The sequence below is a fragment of the Patella vulgata genome, chromosome 9 (genome assembly GCF_932274485.2).
Source record: "Patella vulgata chromosome 9, xgPatVulg1.2, whole genome shotgun sequence".
NCBI lineage: Eukaryota > Metazoa > Mollusca > Gastropoda > Patellidae > Patella > Patella vulgata.
This window is the reverse complement of record NC_065887.2, coordinates 3,701,355-3,707,767: the sequence shown is the minus strand read 5'-3', so window position 1 is coordinate 3,707,767 and position 6,413 is coordinate 3,701,355. Positions and strand designations below refer to the sequence as shown.

Here is a 6,413-nt window from a genome sequence, read left to right as displayed (position 1 = left end):
CACATGTAAAATGTATCAATGGATATTGTTTGAATAAACATTATTAAAAGCCATATTTTTTTCGGTTCTTGTAAAATTAGCTTTGAAAACCGAATTATTTAGGAAAATAGCTAAAATCACTCTTGGGAAAATGTTGCATGTACACATGACTATCAATTAGCAAATAGCAATGTCTAAACAAGACAAAGTGGAGACAACATCTGCTACTCAATAGGGTATCTTTAAATTGAGAATAATGCCATGTGGTCTCTCAAAACCCCAACACCATTCGAAAATGTAACGGAACGTGTATTAGAACAATTCGAATGGAAACAGCGTTTTTCTTACACTGAAGACGAAGATCCCTTGATGCGTTTCTATCTACAGGATAATTGTTTAAAAGATATGTTCATATCTATTGGGGATACGTACAGGACCTGTGTGTTAAATACAATGCTGCAAAAACAAGTACGGCCTGAAATTTAGGATTTATACTGATTGTCCCTATATCATATATTTCACAGTAACCGTCCCTTTAACAAATATACTTACTCTCATAGACTCTCCCTTTAATATATACTCTTCCAAAAAAAGTAGGGGATATTCAGAAACAATACAAAACTGTGGAAATGCACTGCAGTTGTTATTAGAGGTAACCAGTGTATGTTGATAACAGGCCAATTGCCAACATGAACATAATCTGATCATATGGGCGGCTTATCTGACGGCCCCATTTCACTTGCAAATAGATACACCGTCAAAAGTGAAAATGGACGTTTTTGATTTTTGTCTTAATAATGAGTAATTGCTCCACCAATCCTCAGACATTCAGCAATTCGTAATGGCATGATCCTTATTCACCGTCCAATCACGATTTGGGACAATCTTACGGACTCCTCTTTCAGTGCCACGGTCAATTCTTGCAGTGTTGTCGGTTGACGTCGACGAACACGTAACACACTAAAGCAAAGATACGCTAAACAGTAAATCTTATGCAAGAACCAATAGGAAAGCAAACATGGAAAGGATAAACCAGCACGCGACAGTTTTCATCAACCCTTCCTCGAAGTGTCAAATTTGACAATGAACCCATCCCACGTGTATGGCGCTATTGCGTGTCGCATGTGCAGCTCAGTGGTTCTGTTGGGGCGATAAGTTCTTCATCTGTGAACATACTCTCAAAGCATGTCAAGTGTCCATGACTATTTATCATATCACAACCTGCATAGGTATTTGCATTTCAATATGTCCTACTTTTTTTTAAAGAGTATATTTCAAATTCCCCTTAGACTATATCATACATACCATAGTGACTAATCCTTTTACACATATCAAGGTATCATACTTACGTCTATAGTATAGAAGTATAGACTCTTCTTTTAATATGTATCACAATAACTGGGTCTTTAACACACATACTTACTTCCATATACCCGCCCTTAAAAATCCCTATAGGCTATATCACATGTATATATATGTGGGTCCTCCTGTACTTACTATTAGCATCAAATATATCACATAATATGTTTGTTGAAATGAGGGAGGTTGACCTGAATATAACAGTCTGTATCAGTCTCAAGTCCATCGAATGATTTCACTGGCTAAAGGTTTCTTTTTATTAGATTACATGAATCATATCATTCAGTTTAGTGGCAAACGCATTTCATCGCTAGCCGGAGTTGGGCGTATATTAATTGATCTGTTATGAATTTATAAACTTTAATCTGAATTGCCATAGGAACATAAAATAACTAGGCTTTTCTCTAGCCCAATACATGGTGTCGCTTGATCTGTGATGAATGTATGGACGTTATTCTTACATACCAATAGAAAAACACCTAGGAATTGTCGCAGAAGATGGCATCTAAATATACATGTTCTATTTGTATAGATGATTTCACTAAACCTAAATTACTACCATGTCACCACACTTTCTGCGAAGAATGTATAGATGACTACATCAAAGCTAAAGCTCATTTAAAAAAGTTTTTCAACTGTCCTATTTGTCGACGAAAAATCAAAGTACCCAAAGGTGGTGCCAGTCAGTTTGTCACCAACTTTTATCGATGTAGTGTAGAAATTTTACACTATATTAGACGTTGTTACTTATCACATGTAAAATGTATCAATGGGTATTGTTTGAATAAACATTATTAAAAGCCATATTTTTTTCGGTTCTTGTAAAATTAGCTTTGAAAACCGAATTATTTAGGAAAATAGCTAAAATCACTCTTGGGAAAATGCTGCATGTACACATGACTATCAATGATGAAAAGCCCATCTTTGATATTTTACTCCTTTATTTTTTATTTTCATTAAATTTGAACAGTATAAATTATGACTGAGTCATATAAGTTTGCAGTCATATAAGTTTCCACTTAGCTTGGAACACGCAATACATGGATCGAACCCGCACCAGACCATTCAAATGGCCACCAATCACCTAGGCAAGTCATGAGATATACCCCCCTTTCCCCACTTTGCAGAAAAGCTGCAGGGTTTAGACTTGTGTTGTTGTTCTTAGCGTTTAACGTCCGCTTCCACCGAAGGTGATATCGCAGACAAGTTCATTTTAATGATCTTAGCGCACGCTGTGGGAGGAAACCGGAGTACCCGGAGTAAACCCACGAGGTTGAGAAGGCGCCCCTATCTCCAAGCCACATACGCTCACACCTGGGATCGAAACCACAGCCGCAAGCCAGAGGTGACCGGCCAACTAGAGGTCGAAGCGTGACACTCTAGACCACTAGGCCATCCCAACCCCCTTTTAGACTTGTGAACGCGATAGTGACTTTATTTCATTTCGAAATTATATGTGAATCATTTTGGTTATGTCCCCCTTTTTTTTGTTGAAAACCCTGTGAAAATGATAGAGTCTGTGGTTTCTAACAGATTGTTTTCATATTTGGGAAACATAGAGGCCATGAGCCAATGAACCCTGTCGATTTTCAGTGTTATATGACTTTCCGTTTCAGAGTTATGCCCCTGATATAGACTACAGATTTCTCAGATTCTTTTCATATTTGGTGTGAAGCATTGTGTTCATGAGAGGACGAAACACTATCAAATTTCAGCGTTCTATTACTTCAGTTCCGGAGGTATGCCCCCCCTCCCTTTGCTGAAAACCTTGTGAACGCGATAAAGGCTATATTTTTTGATAAAATAGTTTCAAATTTGGCTGTAAGCATTGGGGTCGTGAGTTAATGAACACTATCGATTTTCATCTTTCCACAACGTTCCGTTCACAGCTTTGCCAAAACCCTTAAGCCATATTTGGTGGGAAGAATTGGGGTCATTAGAGGATCAACTCAGTCATTCTGCAACTTTTCATTTCAGAGTTATCTACAGTATCCCGAAAACATTGTGAATCCGATAGAGGATCTAGTTTTAAGGCACTGTCTTGTAAACAAGACAGAGGCTGTAGTTGTTAACAGATTTTTGTAAAATTTGGTTTGAGGATGAACCGTATCGATATTCAGCGTTCATTGAATTTCCGTTCCAGAGTTATACCCCTTTTCCGGAAAACCTTGTGAACACATTTTAGTTTTTGATGGATCTTTTTGATATAAGGCTTGAAGCATTGAAGCAATCGCTCCTTATCGATATTCATCAGCAGGAGACCTGAGTCTTCCGTTCCAGAGTTATCGCCACTTTGCCGAATACGAAGTGAACGTGATACAGACTACAGGTTTTTATTTAAACATTTTTTAATTTAAATTTGGCTGGAAGCAATGCGGTCACAACAGGATGAACCCTAGATCCTAATCATATTTTCTCAACTTCAAAATTTTCCTTTCAGATAAGCTGCAGTTAAGAAAACCTGCTGCGTGAGCGTATTCCACGCTTTGCGTTTGTCATTATTTTCATATATTCCAAATGTTGATCAAAATTTGTTTTTATATTCCAGATGTTTAACAGGTTTTTTATATATATATTTCAGGTATTTATTAAGTTTTGGAGATGTGACTTATTATTTAGGTTATAATGCATTACAAGATTATTTTCCAACTATGAAATTACGACCTAATCCACAATGTGATGATAATTACTGTATAAAACAACAACAAGCGTTTCAGGTAAACACAGTTCTTTATACCTTTAATGGCATGGTGTCTCAAGCTTTGCAAGTATTAGACATGGCGTAGTCTGGGTGTCTCACGCGATGCATGTTTTAGACATGGCGTGGTCTGGGTGTCTCAAGTTTTGCAGGTTTTAGACATGGTGTGGTCTGGGTGTCTCACGCTGTGCAGGTTTTAGACATATTTTATAATATTATAAAAGTTGGATCTGTAATAACAATGTCAGTCCTTTAGTGCGTGTGATACAGAACTCACTTGTAAACTGTAATACTATAAAAGTTGGATCTCTAAAAGGAATATCAATACAACAATAGGTCGGTTTTCTTGAGTATTAAAATCGATATGACGAAGCGGTTCCATCGACCTATGCTGTCCCTTGTCTAAATGGTAAACTTTACTGTTTTTGTTTGTCTGTATCTCCTTCTTCATGAAAGAATATACGAGCATGAGTAATAGTGTCAGTTTTATCTGTTATAGATCAAAGAAGCAACTAAACCAAAAGTAGAGAAAACTGAAGACAAAGTAGAAGAAATAGTTCATGATGATAATGTCTGGGGTAAGATAGATCCAAGCTAACGTTTATCAGGGAAAACAAATGTCATTATAAGTCAACGGTATGAGTTTAACATTGTAAAGCCCTAGTCAACGGTATCAGTTTAACAATGTCAAGGTCTAGGTTCATTAGTATAACACTTAGGTTAATAAGTCAACCGTTTAATTGTGTATATATTACCAGTATATATTATCAGTTTTTAAACTCTGTAATGGTTTGGACAAGTGTGTATTTATGTTAATATAAGATAAAGATAGTCGTAATAACCGTTATCCTAAATAACTCAACTACGTCAACAGTTGGTATTTAAGACTCTACATATCCAATACATGTTTTTAATTGATAATATCTAATTCCCCTCTTGTTTCAATGTATATATGCACTTAAAGAATGGGTTTATATTGGACCAGAATATAAGACTCTTCAATGTCTGTAATGAAATGAAACGGGGGTTTAACGTCCTACAGTAGTTCTACTCCGACTGGGCTAATGAAGTCGGCGCTCCAGTGACCCAAATGTCCTGCAGTTACTTAGACTGGGTTTCATTCTAGTAACCTGTTGGTATCTCCTGATGTAAACAAAGGTAATATTTACAATAGTAGTTTTACAGATAGTTATAACATGTTCAGGCTATTGCTGTGTATGATATCTTTGAATTTACTCCATGGTCAAATAAAAGTGATCTGATTTTTTTATTCTAGAAATACAGCTTGTATCTGAAACAACAGAAGATGAATTAAAAGAAGCTAACGGTCAGGTTCCAAATTTGGTTGAAGGACTAAAAGTTGCTTATACAACACCTGCTCCAACACAGGTAATCATATTACACTGTATATAATAAACAGGTGTTATAGACAGCTAAACATGCATTATAGACTAGTCGGGTTTCGTGTTGTGTAGACAGATTTGAAGACTGTTGTGTAGACAGATGGACAAGTAGACTTACAGGATTTATAATAAATTTTATATAGTCGAGATAGCAAATAACTGATTTATTGTCTTATAAAATTATCATTTTAGGCCTCTCACGAGAAGACCGTAGACAGTACCGAAAAATCTTTAGATGAATTAATGAAAGAAATGCAGGGATTATAACCCATGGACTGTTTTAACTGATTATGCCAGTATTTTAACTGATGAATTTAACTTTGAAAATGGTGTTTGTCGTGTCTGAAACTTGGGTTAATATGACCAAATATGGACATATATTCATCAACAATGTTAAAGTTGATAATGTTATTATCAATTTATAAAATGAACAATGTCCAATCTTTGCATGGAGTAACAACGTGTTATACCGTATCTACCAGTATCTAAAACTGATAGAGTCGACCTGACATAATGTCGCTCTGTCCTTTATTATAATAGATTTATTAACCTATATCATTTTCTTCCAAGGACTTTATTGCGAATTTTTTATTTCTGTATTATAATTTATTATAATTTATAATATATTCATAAACACTAGTTTAATAGCGAATTATTATTTCTGTGTAAAATCTATAATTTATTTTGAAGAGATTTATATCCATCAGTTTAAAGAAAGTTCATATTACTGTGTAAAATCTATATTATTCTAGTCAGTACAAATTCAGGGGCATAGAAATAAAAAAAAAATACCCATGGCAATAATTTTCATTTTCACTAAAACAACAACCTCGTGGGTTTTCTCCGGGTCCTCCGGTTTCCTCCCACTGCTAAAGAATCTACGTGCAAGCGAATTAGTGAAATAAAATTGAACCATGTGTTAGTCCCGTAATGACTTAGTTTGTGTCGAGTGGACGTCAAACCCTCTCACCCCC

General features: G+C 35.7%; 1 long non-coding RNA gene across 1 annotated transcript; it reads left to right on the top strand.

Annotated features, from left to right (window-relative positions):
• Positions 1 to 3,932: 3,932 nt before the first annotated feature.
• Positions 3,933 to 6,048, top strand: LOC130014311 (uncharacterized). The gene is made up of 4 exons (XR_008789265.1): positions 3,933 to 4,055; positions 4,536 to 4,614; positions 5,313 to 5,425; positions 5,632 to 6,048. It is a non-coding gene; the product is annotated as an uncharacterized LOC130014311 (long non-coding RNA).
• Positions 6,049 to 6,413: the final 365 nt, after the last annotated feature.